Source organism: Temnothorax curvispinosus, unplaced genomic scaffold, assembly GCF_003070985.1.
Source record: "Temnothorax curvispinosus isolate PA1 unplaced genomic scaffold, ASM307098v1 QBEX01011515.1, whole genome shotgun sequence".
NCBI classification, from domain to species: domain Eukaryota; kingdom Metazoa; phylum Arthropoda; class Insecta; order Hymenoptera; family Formicidae; genus Temnothorax; species Temnothorax curvispinosus.
In genome coordinates, this window is record NW_020221295.1 from 165,862 (window position 1) to 185,849 (window position 19,988).

The following is a 19,988-nucleotide window of genomic DNA, read 5'->3' on the forward strand; positions in this document are numbered from 1 at the left end:
CGTACTTTGAATAATAAATAATTTTTGAATATACACTCTAAATTTTAATACGTGCTGTTCATGCACGTGTTTCTCACTCGCGCGTGTATTACACACGAAACGTAAAATATATATGTATCTCTCAAAAATTTTACAGCTTTTATATGATGTACAATGTAACAAAAGAACGGCCGCCCGTGTATTATCGTATTCGCAAGACAGCAAGTCGCGGCGCAAATACCGTTCCGTACATATATCGTCGCATTATCGAATCACAATTATTTTCTATGAATAATCAACAGACTCGCGATTAATTAACTTTCGTGATTAACGATTATAAATGCATTGTCTTGTATCGAAGCAAGTATCTCGCGCAATTTATTCATATCACAATATTGAGACAATAAGGGATAGGAATTACAGATTATTATTTTATGACAAATATTTACGTGAGCGATATTATAATTTATTTGTACGATTAGATTCAAACGTATCCTGCATTGCGCTTTGACGTGCGGTTTCACTTATCTAAATTTGTAGTTTGTTCATCACTTTTTTAGGATGTGGATTAGAATGTCGTTAATTTCTCAATCATAACGTTGCACGTTTGAAACGGATCGACTTTTGGAGGATTCTGAGATAGGATTCTGTCACAATATGTAATAGTAAAGTGCTCGTCGCGTCAGTCGCGTGTAATTAACGTCGAAAGTGCCGTGCAATTATTCTATTTTGATGATTAGGCACAATCGTAATTAACCGTGTTTTCGTAAGTGTTACTTTGTGCAAGCACTGCAAGCGCAACGAACAAACTCGAGAGAAGAAGGAGGAGGAGAAAGCCTGGGAAGCTTCGGAACAACGACGACGAAACAACTAGGATAAGTAAATTATTATTTTTCATTTCCTTACTTGCAGAAACAATTATTTATAATTATTTTTTGCGGTTAACAATTGTTCTTTTATTAAAATGTAATTATTGAATCGTCTGTGTCTCAAGTGTGAAACTTGGTCCTGATATTTTATCTGTGTGTGTGTTATGCTTTTTAATATGAGATGCATATATACAATGGCTATAAATATCGTACATAAATTTTATTCTGAATATTTCATCCAATACACTTTCGAGACGACACTAAAGCAACGATTATGAATAGTGTTTCGCGAATACCCTGATTTAATATCCCTCAGTGATAAAATATCAGGAGAACATCGAATCCTGTAAAAATCTTACAGCGCGAGAATAACAACGGATGCACGTTAGCATGCACGAGGGGATCGTCATAAATGCGAAAGTAGAATCGCGTATTACGGGAAAGGGCGATAAACGTCGAATACCTCTTTGAAGGACCGATCAGTGGTCAGGATATCAAAAGCCCCTTTGACTTCGACGATGCAGTTACCTATCGTTCCACTATGCGCGCAAGCACATTCAACTATTTCCTTCCGATGAATAATCAAGCGTATCCGTTAACGTCTGATAGATTGAAAATTATATAGATGTGGATGTAATTTATTTGAGAGCACGTATGTGCCTAAAGGGCAATACGCGTAATACGATATAATTAAAATACGATCATAATTCACAGCACAATTAAATGAACATTATAAAGATTAATTTATTTATCACACATTTAGCTAAAATGTCGATATTGTCAACCGATATCTTTATCTTTAGAAAATTCTAGTTATACGCGCAGAATGAAACGTCAACTTTGAAAATATTTTATGAGATAATTGCAAGAATGATTGTATCGGTTTATCGCTTATTGGATCTAAATTAGATTATAGAATTAAAATTACGCGCGCGCGCGTACACACACATTTTTTAATTCCATAATTCTTAGTTATTTTTACGTAAAGTTTTATGAAAGAAGAAGTCATCGAAGAAAGAGCTAAGAAAAAAATATTCTATGATTTAATGGTATAGGTCATAGGTTTTAAAAAAACTTGATACTATTTCAGTAGTTCTTGAAGTATGGAGAAGTTAATAATTGAAAAGTCGATATATGCTCGGTTTATTAGATTAACGTAGTGAAATTGTTTGTTGCGCGTGTGTAAATGTACATGTGAAAAGTTACAGCCCCTCGCGGAGATACTTAAAGATGAAACATTTATTCGCAATTTACAATCCAGATCTGGTGCGCCAATTTTTTATTAACTGAAATAAATAAAATATTCATATACTACTTATATCTGCTGTTTACCATTATAAAAAAATTATAGAGCCTGAGTTTTACATGAACTTCTCCTCAATCTTATTTCAGTCAAATAAAATTAGGAATATTAGCGACAGCGAGATATTTCTGATCGAGAAGGAAACGCAAGAAAGACTCGAGAGACGGACTTTCGCTTCTCGCTTCTTCCACTTTCCCTCGCTGTATTTCCCAATCTCATTTCTGTTTTTCTCTCGTGTTTTATTACAGTCGATTCTTGAGGCGTGCAAAGGAAAAATAAAGGTCGGCATCGACGGCGCATCGGCTATCCGTTCGTTTTATCAGGTTTATTTTATCTATCGGCGAAACTATTACTTACGTGTTTCCAGCGGTTACTTTTATTTCGGTTTCTGTTTTCTCAGCACGGTAGTCATGTTACATGCTTCGCAATTGCTCGACGCAATTCTCACGTGCACTTAGCGAACACTTTTCTTCTCTCAACAGCACGCTTCCCGTTCCCCTTTGCATACAGCTAATCTTCTCAAGCAGGTCTACCGTTGCTCTGTTTCCTTCGATATCTTACCGCGAGGAAAAACAAACATCCAGAATTTTGCGAAAAGCAAAACTCCTTCATTGAATTTCAACCCACCCGTCAGAATTGAACATGCTCTTTCTTAATAACTATCACAAGACTTAAATTATTTTCTTTTGCGCACGGGGAAAATTGTTTAGCTTCTATTTTCGATTAAGGAGCATCTCTACGCTTCTTCTCAGATATAATTTTTTATCGCAACTAGATCAAGCGACTAATAATTGTAAGTCTTGGAGGCTCAGTTGCGTAACATTGATTTAGAATTCTGTATTGCATTCAGAAAAACAAAATCCAAATGTAGCCATACGAAAATATGAACATTATTATACTACTAAAAATGTCGCGTAGCTATTGATTTTTTAATAGAAAGTCTTTATTATAATAATTCTTTACTTTCGTGAGAGTTGCACGATCTCGAATTAATGTCAATTTTCATTATTAGCACTTACTCGTTCTTTCCCTTTTCATGTGCATTATGCATTTGCACATCTTGCGTATAAATTTCTTACATCCGTGCATCTTTTTAGTGTCAGACATGGTAAGATAATCTATTTAATTTGATAATCCATGTACTAATCCAATCTGATTATCTTTCGATAGGCAATACCAAACCTGTCTCCTGTTGCGTTATACGTGCGTCCATTAGGGTAATTCACACGACGCGTTTGATGAGACTAAATCTTGTATTTAAGCTACCTAGGAAATCAAGTATCAAACAGGAAATCAAGTGAGGTGCGACGTGAATGCGCCAATCGCCGATAGTGCGCTCGCTCAGGATACCGTTCTAAGATAATCCTCACATTAGGCCGTTACACGTGAAACATTAGGTTTGACGAGTAGGAATATCTCGATGAAACACAAGCTTCTGATAACGGATATCACGCGATAAAATAATGTTAAATAACACGAAATTCCCTCCCCTTAATATATCAAATAAAATCGTTTCTACACAAAAATACAGGATTTAATTTTCCGAATTGTTGAGTATTCAAATTACAACGGAGCTCGCGGCAATACCGGTTCCGATTAATTACAAATATCCGGTTTCAATCGCTAATTTTAAAGATACCCATCCAGTATCCCGAATCGCGAGTGAAACAATGATAAATGCATTCCTTAAATCATCTGTCGGAATGGTTTCGCGTTTCGCAACAAAGAAATTTGATCAATCATTCCTTTGACGTCCGTGAATGGGAGATTTATCGACTCCTTTTCCCATCGAAGATGATGTATATCACTTTATTGAAAAAAAAAAAAAGAAATTGCTTTCTCCTCCCAATAAAATTTCACCCGGATATGGAGAGTCGTGGATAACGAAATTCCCCTAGCATATTCGTCCGTTTACACTATTTGATCTGAGAAAGTGCAACTGCAGTTTCCGCTATTCTTTCGTTTATATCTATCTCGTTTTTCTACTTCTCTTTTTTTCTCTTTTTCTCTCTCTCTCTCTTTCTCTCTCTAGATCGATCGATCGAAATTTTCGTTAATGCGACCGAGAAGAGCGCAGAAATAGCGATTGATTATTGATAAGGTGCCGCGTTGTGAGACTCGGAAGTTCTCGAGGTGACTCGAGGGATTTTCGTAACCGCCCTGGCTTATCGGCTACTTAGTACGCGCTTGTCAACGGTATAAGTTGCAAAAAACTTTAACGCGGATGTTACCGTACCTTTTGACTCTCAATACCTTACGGCAAACTCCATAATTCGTCAAAGATTACAGAGAGATAATTCTTTTCTTTTATCTTTTTTTGTTATAATTAAATTTCTTTTACTTTATTATAAATTACTGGACATCAAACTGTAAACAGATCAATAAAAGATGTTTATCTATTCACGGCCTGATAATTATAATAGTTAAGTAAAACGAATCCTCATACACGCGACTGATTCCATATATATGAGATCAAATTCCACATCTCTCTCTCTCTCTCTCTCTCTCTCTCTCTCTCTCCCTCTCCCCCTCTGCCTCATTCTGGCAAACTTCTGTACGATAACCACACATTCGCCGTAGTATTATAACAGCACATCACCGGCGTATTAAATTTCTTCGTTAACTATGCATTGTACTACCGATTATAGAACATGTTGTAATTATGAAGGTAATTATAATATCTCGTTACCGATGCATTTCGCGACTTATAATAGAAATATGCATAGAATCATCGTGATGCTCTCGCGTTAGATAATACAAACATCTGACGGCAGGTAAATAGCAATATGTCAAAGCGCACGTGAAGCTGAATATATCCGATCGATAAGCGATATGCTTTTGATAATGCTTAATACTTTTAATTAGTTTTCACTCATTTCTCACAACAAAAAACTACTTAAATATCTGAAAATAATGTTGTTTGCATTTACATTATTCAATTATGGATTAAAATTTCTATTTTATCTCTTACCAAATGTATATCATGTCTCTTTTATAAACTATTAGATCAATGACAACATACTTCGAACAGAAAATAATCAAATTCTCACAATGCGCATGCACAGTAGTTTCGTAGTTGTAAGAAAGATGTATCGCGCAAAAAAGATTAATATGACTGCCAGTGAACAAATGCAATCGCACTCGCTCCGCAGCGCGTTTTACTATCGTTGAATGAAATGCGCTGAAAGGTCTAATTGTAAATATCGCGAAAAATTCAGGGATTAAAACGAATCTCGATAATGCCGCTGCGAGACGTAATAAAATCGCGAGATTGTGCGTATCGCGAAAAAAATGTTCCAACCAGGCAGATTTCCGTTTTTACCCGGAACATAGGTCACTGTCAAACCCACGATCTCTAAATTTCTCCCCACGCTCAAGCAAATTTACCGACGAACTTTCACTTCCTCCCCCTACCGCCGAGATTAAAATAAATATTCTCTCATAATATCGTCGCGCGAGTTACTTTATTAATTATGTTAAGGGAATGCCGCTGAAGTTCCTGTAAAAGAAGTTATATGTTCATCTGCCTTCACCTGCAGCTTTCCCGGGGGAGTCAAAGCCACTCTCTTCGCTTCCTCTCTTCACCCTCCCACTGTTAAACTTAATTTACTATCTCTTACTATCTAACTTTTTTGTCAGCAGGATATTTTCGCTCGGTTTTCGTGTCATCCTCCGAACAAATCGTAACAAGTCGTGCCAGTGATACCTGCGTTCTACAGGATATACCAGACAGGGTAAATTGTACTATTATACACCAAACTCCTTACTGCAAGCGTGCTCATAATAATACGTACGAATATTTAACCGTCTTTTCCACGCCGCGACTTTACTGGCACTATGCACGTTCTTGCCTTGTTCCTGCCGGATAAGCGTGTCACTCATCAAAGAATAAACTCGAGGTCGTTAACAGTAATATACGTCGCTCTTTGTACACGGTTTTACACAATGAAAATGTTGAAACTATAAATTCAATATCGCAAGTTATAATTGCAGGATAAATGCAAAAAATTAAACAAAAAAAAATTAGGATTCTTTAAAGAGATTAATATTCAGCGAAGTCTTATATGCTTTTATTGATGAAAAATATATTAAACCGTTTATCTTGAGATTGCGTATACGAACGATAACAATTACAGTCCCTGCCCTTTAATTAGCAAATACCGCAGAATATAGTCTATATTTTGCGCAGCTTAAATTCATCGTACATATCAGTTAATTATTCAGTATAAATTCATCATAAGAACACTTGTAGCTTTTAAAAATATTCTTTTTTATAAGGATGTAATATTTATTGTAATTAGTATACGAGGTGCGTCTCATTTGAAAAAAGTTTATTTTAAAAAAGTTCTTAGGAAGAATTGCATTCTCAACAAAGAAATACATTCCTAACTCCGTCATAATAACCCGGATCTCAACATAACTCTTCGTTTTGGAATGGTTACACATTTCCACGGTCATCACCGTCTCTCTACCAACTATTCCCGCCTTACTGGGATAGATCGTACATATTTGTCAAACCTCTTAGACACCTTACGTTACGCCATTTATATGCGGTTGACCATTGCCTGAGGCGACACGAGAGGAGGCGTCATAACGACGTGTGAGCGCGACGTGAGGAACTCGAATTGCTTTTCTGGTCCTCCTTTTCTCATCCCTCTCTCTCTCTCTCTCTTTCTCTCTAAGCTGCTTATACACCTAACGTGACACGCTGGCATGCAAAAGGCGTCGTGAAATAGCGATCGACTATCGATGAGCGCGAAACACCGTCACCGTCGGACGCTGCAACGTTAGGTTTCGAAGGGAGTTCGCCTGATGCGCGATGGAACTTGAGAATCGTGGTTCAAACTGCCTGCAAAGTTAGGAGGCACACATACACTCTCTTTCTCTTTGCATCTCCGAGATGCGGCCTCGTAGGACGTCGCTGCCGCCATCCTCCAGTCTCCGTTTATTAACTTCCTCTAGGCTACTCCCTCGCGAATTCTTCCATCGCGATTCGGTTGCATTTAGGGTATCGGTATCGGTATCGGAGAGGATGGTAAAAGTATCTGAATATTAGTTGAGAAAAAAAAGCGATATTCACTTACGTACTTCCATCAACCGCTAAGTCGTGTTAAATCAAGCCACGGGAAATGAGACGCGCTGAGGAGTGCGAGCCCATATCTTTGATATAATGCGGTGGTCACGCGATAGGACATAGGACATGTTAGTGCGAAAATATCTACTCGACAGTCATTTATGATAATCCTCCGTTTAATATATCGATGCTGAGCGGAATGAAAAATATCTTGTACAATAAATTGAATATTGTTAGCAATCATAAAATAGCTATTAGTATATAAATACTAATCTATATATATGTATATATAAATAAATGTATACATGAATCTCATGTAGAATCATGTAACGAAATATTTTTTAACATGATCGCGTCATAGCCCAAATGTCAGAAGCTTTAATTCCTGCACCGAGGCCGCAATTAGTGTGCGAACGATCATTATCCAGCGACAAATCGGGTCACCCGAAGAAGTCGAGAAAAAAGACTACATTCTTCCCTAAAGAGGCTTAGCGACGATAAGTTGGCGCCGCCGCAGCACTTTGCAACATCGGGGATACATTCCCCTCGTTACCCTTTACCACGGAGCCACTCTGTAACAGAGTTCGGCGGTATTCAAACGTCAAGTGGTATCTCGCCAGCATTTTATGTGTATATGTGTCTATCTCTCTGATCCCTCGGTAATACGACGTGATGGCTTTCCAGTGAGAGAAGCGAGAATGGGTGAAGAAGCCGCGAGAGCTCCGAAGCTCTCCTGAAGAATTAGGAACATAGAATAGGCCGTTCGCTATAATGAGTGTTAGCTCGGCGAACGAAAGAGCTGTTTTGCGAGAAATGTAGTCGTGGCGACGTTAGAACATCGTAATCTGTCGCATTTTTCGATATCTGCCAAATATGAAGGAAAATGACGAAATTTTACGGGAATTTTAACTAAATGTTGCAATAATATATATCTCGTAATAAGGAATAAAATTTATAATAATATTTTAGAGTTGAATAAAAGTGCTGCCGAGATATGCAGATAATAAAAGTGTGCAGAGAAGAAGAGTGTGGACGACGCGGTGCGGTGGGAATTAGAAGAGTACGCGACTAAAAGAAACCGGGCGGGTAACATTCCCGAGCTCGGCAAGGATCGATACATGATTTCCGTACCTTCATCCGTTCGCGGAGTAACGAACAATCGGTTGCTCAGTGAGAGAGTACGAATCGAAGAATTGGAGAATTTGTTACTTCTCCAGACGCCGCACAAAGCGGATCCGATGGGATTGTGGCGGAACGGAGGAATTGGTGTTCTCGCGCGAGCAACCTAATGCCGGATAGAAAGAGAAGGAGAAAGTAACACGAAGTAGCAGCGAAAGAAAAGTTTCTTCGTAGTAATTAGATCTTAAACGAATTATTGCGCCTTGAAGAAAATATTCGCTGATCAAGGAATTTTAGCTGTTGTTTTACTTGCGTAAACACGCCGTAATTCCGAAAGAAATTACGCTTTAATATATTTATCGATAAGAAATATGTGATATACAATACTCGATTCTCTTCTCCTTATCGTTAAATGTTAATCCCTTAAAAAAATATATAATTTTTTTATTTTTTGGTTTGATTTATATATCTATTTTGTAATAACGCGATTACGCGGGAATTTACAAAATTAATATCCATCGCCAGATTGGCAAAAAATTAGCCTCGATAATAATAATTACCTTAACGATAATGTTATGCGCACGAAGTAACAGCTCGCGCTGATTATTTTCAAACGTAACAATTTATCCATGACGCGAGAATTGAATTCTCGAGACGGACAACCGGCTAATTTGCGACTCACCGTGACACCGTGATTGCATCTTAATGCCGCTCCAACGCTCCCGACGGATCGTTTTCCGTGATACACGCGCTGGTGATGATGCTCGCGACGACGAATGCGACGACGGAGGGTGATGACGGACGGAGAGCGCATGAATGAGAGAAAGAGAGGGAGAGAGAGCGCTCGAGAGACGTCGAGTTACGCGCTAAAAGCGGAACCAACACAGGAAGCTCATTAAGTTGCACCCCGCGGGCTGGATGCACACACAGAGATACAGCAGGTGCCCCTTTTCATCGCTGCGCGTCTATCATCCATCCCGTCCGTTTGCACCCCCCTTTGGCTACCTATCTCGTTCGACCCTCTTTCGTTATCTACCGTGCCACGCATCGCATTCTTCATACGCGCTACGTTGTCCGTTAGGCGTCATTGGCAAAAAAAATTATGATAATGGAGATAGCGCCCGAGGCCCGACATTGAATATCCTTTCGCGATGCAGCGCGTTTCTCTCTCTGCGTACATCGCAGTTCAGCCTTGCAAAATCGCGACCGTTACTATGCAGAAATTCGTTCAATAATATGAAAGAGAGAACAATTGCGTATTCAAAGAATAAAGTTAATAATTAAGAATCGAAATTAGGCAAGTTTATTTTACGTTGATTCATTACTTTACATTGAAAATATATTTAGTATTATAGTATATTTTGCAGCACACGAGTTTTTTAATTTTACTGCTGCGAAAATATTGATTTTAATGGCTCCCAAATCACTGAGTATTATTAAACGACGAATAATTAATATATTATAGTTATATATATTATAGTTATTCGGTAATATATGTAACGCAAATGAAACTCTGTATCAATGTGATATCATGTCTACGAGTCACTCTACCCAGATTTGTTTAATGTTCGATGAAAATCGATAAAGAAACCATCTCGCGCTAATACGAACATCCAAGGGAGAGATCCGCTTCCGCGGATTGTCTATCCCGAATAAATATCGATCCTTTTAGGCGGAGTACCTACCCGTTAGTTCGTCATGGGATAACTGAATCGGTTTGTACGAAGGGAGAGATTACCTCGATTTTAGCGAGAGGACGAGAGAGAAAGGGATTTGCGTATGGGAGGATGAAAACCGGGAGGGGAAGAGTATACGTACTCTGTTTCCGAAGTGTGCTGCAAATCGTTGTAACGATTTCATGTTTTGTCCGGAATGCGCGAGCGAGATGGGCGAAGTTCCGAGTTATATTACGAGAGTTATTCTATTTGTTAGCGCGGTAATAGCAAATACGCGGTAGATATGATCTCATTAAACGTTTCGCAACGTTTCGAAAGACGAATTGGCGTTACAGTCAAAAGCGTATGAGGGAGGAGGGAGCTGAAGAGGGAGGAAGAAGAGGAGGATGAGGAAAGAAAAGTGCTATTCGATCTACGCGAGCGAATTCGTGATATGAGAGTGAATGGCGCGAGCTAGTTACGGCGCGGCGGACTGAATTAAAATAAATCCGCGCGTCGTCATTACCGCCCGTTAATTTTTATACGACTCCCGTTCAGTAGTCCGGGATACCGATTAAACGCATTCCGCTTTGTGCACGGCTCGTACAATATTATAACGTTCTCCCGCCTTTCGAGAGGCAATCGCGCTAATTACGTTATGGCGATAATAAGAAACATCACGTGATACAATTTTAATTAGCACGAAGATGTTTCGAGCATATTACTCGGGCGCGAGTACACCGTTCTTAATGCGCGCGCCTAATCCAAGTGAATTACGTTGCAGATATTAAATCTTGCATGCTTCTAAACGGGAAGCGATTTTGCTAAAGCCGCCGTGAGACCTCAGTCGGATAAACTTATGCGTATTCACGAGTTCTCGCAAAAGTATAAAATCACTTGACCGTAATGACATATTACTCGTTGCTAACAAGCAGGGGAAAATAATAGAAAAAAAGATCTGTTATCACGATAAAAACTCGCGTAACGTTATTGTACGCCTGACATGGAATTAATTTTTGCTCCTGTTTCATTGACCATTTTGTTAATCTGTCAGATATACTGACAACGCGATGTGATGCGGTAACTGATAATAATTTCAATTGTCACAGCGGCGTTATCGTGATAGCACCGAAGCCACCTGATGCTACGTTGAAATTACACGTATCAGATAGTCAAAGTATTTCATATATGACGTGTTTATAAATGTGGATGTAGCATTTCGTGTTTGTGTTGTATCGTACCGATTCCGAATTTATTATATCACGCGCGAACATTTTTCACAATGTTTTGCAAATATTACAAAAAATTCTGCACAAAGTTAGATATCTCTTCAAGATATTAATATCATTATAATTTTACGCCTAAGATCGTAGATTCATAATAATTAAATAAGATAAAACTAATACGAGGATAATTGTAGCTCGAATGATAAATTTCTCGTAAAGAAACGTAATTCTCGTAAAGAATACTACATATACATATATGGATAGCGTTATGAACGATACGTTATTTTTGGAAGTTGCGCGAAAGAGCATGCGAATCATGCGATGGTTACGGCGTCTCTCGCCAACATATTTCAAAGATAAATAGTTGGCAGAAAAGATTTATGCGAGGCAGTTGCACCACTACTCAGGAAATGGACTTCGTCAACGCCTTTTTGCACATTTCCTTCGATATTCCTCTTTCACATCCTGGATAAGCGCGACATTACCGAGAGGTTTATTCTTTTTCTGTACAATGTTTATTTTTTTCATTAAATATTTTAATTTTCCATCGCGATATTACTACAATACCGTTGTCGGAAAATGTCAACTGCAATATCAATTTTATAAACTCGCGACGTGAGTGATTTCATTACAATGTAAAAATTTATACACTTATGGTCTGATCTGTACACTCGACGCGTAATTTAATGTTAACGATTCGGTTTTACTTTGATATCTGTTGCATATATCGAATATGCGATCGGCGTAAATAAAGGGATTAGTGTCAAACAGCCGCATTAACATTTAAACAACGCGAATGAGGGACCATCCAATACGCGCCGAATACGCGTTTCAACACTTTGTACCGCGTGATATAAACGAAGATCAAAGCATTATTTATACATGCCCCGCTAATGTCTCAAAACATACGTTTTCATTTACGTAAAGTGCAAGTTTATCGGCCAATAGCGTGACACATTCGGTACGTGGACAGTGTTACGCACTTTATATATCGCTATAATGCGAGAGAAAGACAGAGAAAGAAGGAGAGAAAAGAGATCACCGTAATTCTTTGCGCGGCATTTTCAGCGGAGCACATGAAAGCGGAGCACGCGATACATATTTCAAAAATGTACCGCGTAAGAACGACGTAAAAATTATATAATTCAATTTCATACCATTCAATTAGAACCATTAAAAAATTCAGCGCCTTATAATAAAATTATAGTATAAAATTATGCATTTTTAAGCGCACGCATGTCGCATACGCGTTTAATTTGCAGCGAGATTAAATCGTAGCGCCGAATAGACGGAAGTGCCTTCATCACGATGCTTCTTCGTATTTGACCCTTGCCTGTTTAGCGAAGGGAACGAAGGGATGCGCGTGGGATGCGAAGGGGCGAAATAACTTTTGCATTTCCAAATGCGAGCGTGCGTGAAACCGGAAAGATCGACCGTTAGGAGGGAAGAGTTATATATGGTACGAAGGAGAGCGGTCGCGCGGTAATTACTACCGTTCGTTTCGGCACGACGAATGCCTCCTCGCTTCGTGCTCAATGGCTCATCGGTATCGGGAGATGTAACCAATAACATAGATCTACCAGTGAACGGTATCATCAGTCAGTCCGCTCGCCGCGGGTGCGCGGCATGTTTATTACGAGGCGCGGGCGCATTTGCGCGTCGACGGAACAAATGCCTCCACCGAGAGAACGGAAAGCCACTCTACCCCGAAACCCGTCCATTTACCCCTGTCCTTCACTTTCGTCACCTCCTCACCCGCCTGCATTTTCGTGCGCGCCTGCTGCCGCTCCGCGAAATGTACACGGGATGAACCGCGTTACCGCGAGGAAAGGTCAATATTTCGACGCTCGCAAGTCTCTTTGCGAAGAAAATTATTCTTATAAAACATAGATGGTTAAATTCTGAATTTAAAATGCATTGCTGTGTTGCTTGAAAGAAAGTACCAAATGCAAGTTTTAACCGCGTATCTAAATTATTAAATGTTGGGAGATATCGGATAAATGTTATGTTGTTGTATATCAAATACAAAATTTATATAAAAATATATTACTAATATTTATAATTTTTTATTAATTACTAGGTAACTATTACAAAAGTTCATCAATGTTTTATTCAACGTTTATTATTTTATGTGTCTAATTTATTATTAATGACCTCAAAAAATTGTAAGATTATTATGCCAGAACTTAACATCTTTTCTTATTCTTACGTTAATTTATTCATAAACTACATATTTGGTTCATCTTCGAAAATATCTTCAAAAGCACTTATATGTGTATATATATGTACATATACATAAAGCGCGCTAGGAACGTGGCAAGAATGTTGCAAGGAGGCTGATGGAAAGATGAGAAAAGGCAGCTTAATTCCAAGCTTTCGACAGGGATCGTATATGCATGCATATAAAATTCTATATCATTTTCACATGCGTGCATAGGAATGTGACAAACCCCTGATGCGTTGTTACCATTTTTTTTGTGATCTCCATTCAGGGGAAAATTTTCAAGCATATTTCCGATAAAATGCAATAACGCGTGTCTATCCGCGTATATTTAAACGCGTGTATTTCAGCAATTTATCTATCAAAAATTGATGCGAAAATCCTCGATGATAAAAAAAAACGCGATCAACACTTGGAAAAATACGAATCTGCAGATTTGTGTTTATTTAAATATTCATTTAAATTACGCAAAATCGAAAAATTAAACAAATCGAACATCATTAATTGCCGTTTATCAACAACATTAACGTCCAAATATCTATTCAGTTTTAAATTACGTAGAGTCATTTGTGATAAATATAACGTATCCCATTGATTAAACTTGACACATTATTAATAGATTTTCAATACGACTAATTCGCTCAATTAGTATGTGTGTCATATAATATATTGCCAAAATCGCATTTGTAAATATCTATCACCTAAATATTGTAATCAATAAGAGCAAATTTAAAACATGGTTTGGATACATCGGAGAATAATTCGGATTATAATTTTCGTGTGTCCACTTTTGCGTAAACTAGGCATTAAATTGCGGGAGATACACTAACTCAACTCATCTTGCTAAATTCCAACGTGCTTGTTGAAATTTTCTTAACAATATTTCACAACTCTTGATTGTCTTTTCGCAATGTTGCATTTCGCATTAAAAATAATTTTAATCTCAATTACCTTCTCAAACAGCAAATTTGTTATATGCGGAAATGGAATAACAGTTTACGCAAATCACATTTCTTGCCTGAAATTACGGTTTATTTTGTTATATTATACATATTTTATGTATATAAGCAATATTATAACTAATATGATGTATAAATATTATATGCATGTAATATAACAATAGATTGCAATCTCGAGCGAAAAATATGATTATACGAGAAGCACAATTCTACATTTTTATTTTTCTAGACATATATTCACGATATTATCCATTGTCAAAAAATACCGTAAAATATTTTTATTTTACAGTAACTCTTGTTGTGTGCAAGCATAATTCACCTTATTAATCACGTAATTATATATGTATACCGGAAAAAAATATCACGCAATTCTCACTCATTATTAGTGTTTTCTGCAACTTGGTTTCAACTAGGTTTGAAGGTATACCGCATCAATAAATCTGATGGATCAAAAAATGCAGAACCATGCATCTTTAACGCGCGGAAAGACGTGTATATAACATTTCGTTACTTTGCACAAAAACACGTATAGCGGCTGCATACGCGTTAGATAAACGGACGAACTTATTTTATCCCGACACCGAGCGCTGTTTATTCGGGACTTTCGCGAGACGCGTCTCCTATCCCTAACTCTGTATCCCTGTATCTTGACACGCGCCTTCCATTCCCCTTAAGGAATTTTTCAGTTTTCCGCCCATCGTCTCGGAAAGGAACACTTTTCTCCCCCTACTTCGAAAGTTAAACAAACGGTTTGTATGAAGTATCGATACGTAGCCAAACACATACTTCCGACAAAGTTCCATTGACGGTATAAGCAATTTGTTTTGTCGAGCGGAACTTGCCGATACCGATATATACGAGCCGAGTTCTCAGCAAAATGCTGCAGCGGTTTGGACATGCTTCTTCCAACAATAAAGTGACCAAAGACGTACAGCACGCTGCTGCATTGTAGCGCATTTTCATTCAGATCAACTACAGCGTGGAAACGTGTACCGTGTAGCAGGTGAGGCAATTTAAAGAGTCACACCGCAGTTATGAGAAAAATAAATGTAATAAATGACAGAGCAATATCTCATTTATGTAAGAAAATCGCGCAGTATATTTAGTCGCAAAGTTTCGCGAAATTTACTAAATGATATGAATGTTATCGTTAATCTTCCGATTGCATATCAGTTCCTCGTATATATATCCTCGTTTTACTTTTTTATATCGAGGAAGCAATGCAAGCCGCCTGGTATGTACATACGCTAATCGATCGCATATCAGATCTCGTGCGAGCACGAGGAGAAAATCCTGTATGCGTGCGAGCAATCCGGAAAATTGTGTTCTGATCGCACATGCCGGAAAATAAGATATCTGTTTTGCGTGCATACAAAGAGAACGACACTTTCTATGCATGGAAAAATGAACAGAATCTTATTTCCATCTCCCGGCGCACCTATTCGCGTCGCGGAGTATCCGCGAGAGGATTCACTTGGGAAACAAACTCGCGCAAATCTCCGATTCACATGTGATCTTAATCAGCGTGACATGGATCAATCTCTTGATAATTCAGAGACATTCCCTTTTGAAGCTCTAAACAACTTTGTGATTGACGATTTATTTAATTCGTTCAGACAACGCTCCATTTATGCGTTTCTCTGATCTCCGACGAATAATTAAAGATGCGACGAACGAAAAGCGCTGTTTAATAATTCATGATCGCGCTGAACGAAGTACGGCAAGTATTTTAAGGTGAGGTAACGCTACACATATACGTTTTGTCGGTTGCACGGTTGGTACAATTCTCGCCTTCATCCGCTTCCCTCTTTCCGTTTAGAAAGACGTGTGCTCGCTGCATGCGTTTCCTTTCTGCCCCATCTTCCCTCGGTCTCGCGGCAATGCCTGAATTTTGAACATTAGTTTGCGAACCATTTAGCACAACTACTCCACGATCTGTCTCTCTCTCTCTCTCTCTCTCTCTCTCTCCCTCTCTCTTTCTATCTCTATCTGTGAAAGCAGTAGTTTGAATCACGCAGCCTCTGCATACACATCGTACGCTTCCTTTCTCTCTCGCTTACATATAGATTTAACCGCAACATTCTCGCTACCGACACGGCATAGTCATTGTGCATTAAGCCTGGCAATGCGCGAGGTGTCCCCCCTCCCCTCGTTTCCTCTCCGATGGATACGACAGCTTCACCGGGGACACCGGGAATAATTCCACCAAGAAATTAGACTTTCTTGCAACTCGCGAGATTTGCTTGTACCCTAACATGAGGCACATGAGATAGTTATACATACTATCCTCAGATGATTTTTAAACTTACTTTATATTTTGGGGAAATATTTACAAAAACTTTGTGCAGAAACGATCATAGTTATATTACCTCACTTTGAAGCAAATAAAAGTAACATACATATGGAGAAGTAAAAATCACTGCAGTGGTGTAAGCCAAATTTTTAAAAATATTTTTTCGTGTGCGCATAGATGCAATCTGTACAATATATAAATTGCATCTATGCACACAAGAAAATATTTTTAAAAATTTGACTTACACAACTGTGATTTTTATCCTTCCATATAGGCCGATATTCATAGTCAGATCTATATACATGAGATCGTCTTAAGTTCATCTTTAGATATTCCGTAACTATAATGAAACGAGCCGTACAACATCTTAAAATAAACTTAAGACAATCTTACATATAAGATCTGACTATATGAATACCGGTCATGATGTATTATAATTATGTAATCGTAACACATTTCATCGTCCAGCTGTGATTATAACTATATAAGAGTAGTGATTTAATTATATTTCTTGTGCTACAGGAGCGTTAAAGTTTAATAAATGTGGGCGGTCCACTCAATCGCCTCCGATACTTGGTTACGTTAAAAAAAATGTAAAATAATACGTGAATGATTTCAATAGCCTTCAAAGCCTCTACGAGAAACCCCGTTAAGTTTCCCGCGCACACAAATCAATTACACCAAGCGCTTGCTTTTCATTATCTTTCGCTTTTCTTTCAAGCCCGTTAAGTCGTTTATAATGCCTACGTAGCCTACTAAGCGGTCGTTTTACGCAACACAAAATCTATAAAATTTGCTTTTCTTAAAAGACGATTACTTTAGAATACAGCGATAACAGAATTTGCGCCCGAGGAAAAATTTTCCGATACCAAAATCAAGTAAATCTCCGGAGTAACGAAGCAAATGTTGTAACTATAAATCAGACCGTCCTGTCTCGCTCAATATAACTGGACGTACTATACTTGCGAAACATATGTTACACAACAAAAATAATATTTAATTTGTCCTGAATTCGAAATAATGGGATTATCCAATAATCGTCTTTAAACGATCGCTCGATAATACGATGATCTAACAGAGTTACACCAATATCTGTTGAAATATTAACGAAATTGTAGCAGTTACGTGTCGTCCAACTCGCCCTCGACAGTACAAGGATCGGCGAATTCAATTAGGTACTACCAAGCGCGCAAAGTCTCGATTCTCGATGAAAACGACGAGAGACGACCGAGAGATCCTCCCTCGAATGATCCTCCACTCTCTCTCTCTCGGCTCTCGAGAGATAGCTCGTTTCGATCGCGGGTCGCAACATTCGCAACGGCGACAACGAGTACGCCGACTCGCGCCCTTCTCACAATCAGTTATCACCGCTGAGCGATTCGCACGCGGTCGCGGGGCAATTTCGGGGCTCCCCGTTGCCGAACTCGAGCCACGCTTGATTCGATCCCGCGTACAATTCCCCGGGCCCTCCCGTTCGAGAAGCCGTGTCCGGAGTCCGCGGCTTCCGAAGCTCCCCGCGGTACCGGCAAATTAATCTCGTGCCGAAGTTCGGCAGTTTGCCCGGCTGCAACCCTCGTTCCCTTCCCCGACCCCCGACCCCTTCGATCGCGGTTTCGTCTTGCGGAACGTGATATTACTTGCGAAAACAAGTAATAATGGAAAAGAGCGATATTGTCAGATTGGTGCGAAGCGATTCGTCGCGTCGTTTTCCCGATCAAGTTTTGCGTTGAATAAAGTTACGCAAGGGAGATTTCCGTCGAGTTTTCTAAACGGAATCGAAAAGTTCCGTTCAAAGGCGAGACAAAGCGCATCAAAGATGACGACGTTTTGATCGATAAAAGCTATTTCGAAATCGCGTGCGATATTTTGTTTTCAATCTCGTTCGACGAATTTTCTGTACCAAGTTAATCTAACATATGCAATTTTTATTACGGGTTAAGGAATATATTATAATTTTTAAAACGCAATAGATTAGTAAAGTATAGGTATTATAATCATCATAAAATAAGTATAAAAATTGAATTTTATTATATTATTGTAGTAAAAATTAATTTTTACTAACCGTTTTCGTCCTGAAAAGCGTCACGGCAAATGTCGAAAATCTTTGTCGCGCTTCCTCGCAAAACTTTCGAATTGTTTCCGAATATTTCAATTGTTCAAGTTCGCGAGTATTTTCCGTACGATATTCGCACGACTGCAATCGACTAAAACGCTGTAAATCTCTTTCGAACTAAAATTAATTTCTCAATAATCGGTCGTGCAGTTAAACTGGTTAATTTAATCACTTGAGATTTGAATCGTCGTATGCCGCCAAACTTCGGGCGTCTCAACATGTTCCGAAAGTAGCGATGTGCAATCAATCCGACCGAACGATTTTCGCTCGATTAAAGTAACGATCAAAATATTCAACGTATTTGATCCAGCTTTCTGAAATATTACGCAGTATATGCACTTCCTCGTCGGAACACCGTTCCTTTTATTATGCTCTCCGCGCGGTTTAGAAGATGGCGCCCGCTTTCGCCGCCGCGTCCACCCTTCGTCGAGGGGAAACTTGTGCAAATTATAAATATGTAGATGGACTTAAAATGACGTTACCGAAACTTCGGACATCAGAAATTAAAAAGCGACCGCGCGTTTTCCCCCGACGAAGCGTTGAGGAATACATAATCTCGGGCGAAATTTGGCGCGGGCGAGCGAGCGGCGCGAAGTAGGAAACGGCGACGGGCTCTTAATCGTTGGAAAAGTTGTTGGCGTGTGACTTACCGCGGGCACACACGCGCGACGAGGTTCAACAGCGCAGCGGGTTGGCGAGCAGCGGTGAAACGATCCTCGAGGACATAACTGTTGCTTCCCGCGGGGGTAGTGCCGGCGGACGTCGAATGGAATGGAATGGAATGGGATATGACGCTGCCGCTCGCGCGTTCCGCTCCGTACCGTACCGGCGGATAGACGGTGCGCGACTGTGCGCCTGCCACTCTCGCGATCTCCCTTTTATGGGTCGTCGCCCGCGCGGCCACTCAAACGTCGACACTCGCTACTCGCTATTTGACGGCTAACGTCACTCCGATGCCACGGCGGGCCCTGCGCGCGTTTTTTTAGATTTGTAATCCAATGAACTTCGGATTAATTAATGAGATATATAAAATAGCGATTTTTTTAAACGCCATTTTATATATTTCAAAGAACAGTAATATAAAATAGTACATATAATTCGATACTTTGATATAAAACAGTGTGCGACTGTACTTCTTCGAAAGAATTATTTATCATGAGCAATTACAAACGAGACA

The 19,988-nt window shown here is 39.1% G+C and overlaps 1 protein-coding gene across 2 annotated transcripts in view; it reads right to left on the bottom strand.

Annotated features, from left to right (window-relative positions):
* Positions 1 to 19,769, bottom strand: part of LOC112461603 (lachesin-like) — a 37,981-nt gene extending 18,212 nt beyond the window's left edge. For both annotated transcript variants that reach the window (XM_025026923.1, XM_025026921.1), the window contains exon 1: positions 19,462 to 19,769. The gene's annotated coding sequence lies outside the window, so the exon portion shown is untranslated. The remainder of the gene's footprint in view (positions 1 to 19,461) is intronic.
* Between the last annotated feature and the right edge of the window lie 219 nt (positions 19,770 to 19,988).